The sequence below is a fragment of the Argiope bruennichi genome, chromosome X2, assembly GCF_947563725.1.
Source record: "Argiope bruennichi chromosome X2, qqArgBrue1.1, whole genome shotgun sequence".
Taxonomy (NCBI): domain Eukaryota; kingdom Metazoa; phylum Arthropoda; class Arachnida; order Araneae; family Araneidae; genus Argiope; species Argiope bruennichi.
Window position 1 is genome coordinate 73,954,094 of NC_079163.1, and position 408 is coordinate 73,954,501.

Sequence of the window (408 nt, forward strand, 5' to 3'; positions counted from 1 at the left end):
CAAAAAATAAAACTCTAGAAATGTGATTCTCATAAATTTTTAGTCAAAAATCATAGATATGTAATAAAAATAAGTGAATAATTATAATTACTTCAAAATAAAAGCAACAATTTAAATTCTGTAGTAATAATTCATTTTTAAGAGGACCCAAAAGGAGTCATATTTTGGATTAACATCCAAAGCAGCAGAATAAAAGTACTAAGTACATTTTCAAAATATCCTCAAGTTACAAAAATTGAAGTAAAGGATTCGGGTTCTAACAATAAATGCTATAAATTGAAAATAAAATGAACTTCAATAGCACGCAGTGACAACGGAAGTCAATGTTGCTCACGGAAGTTTGAAGTATTCATAATAATAAAAAAAGAAAGATGTTTCCATTTAGAAATATTTGACGTTATTGTTGAA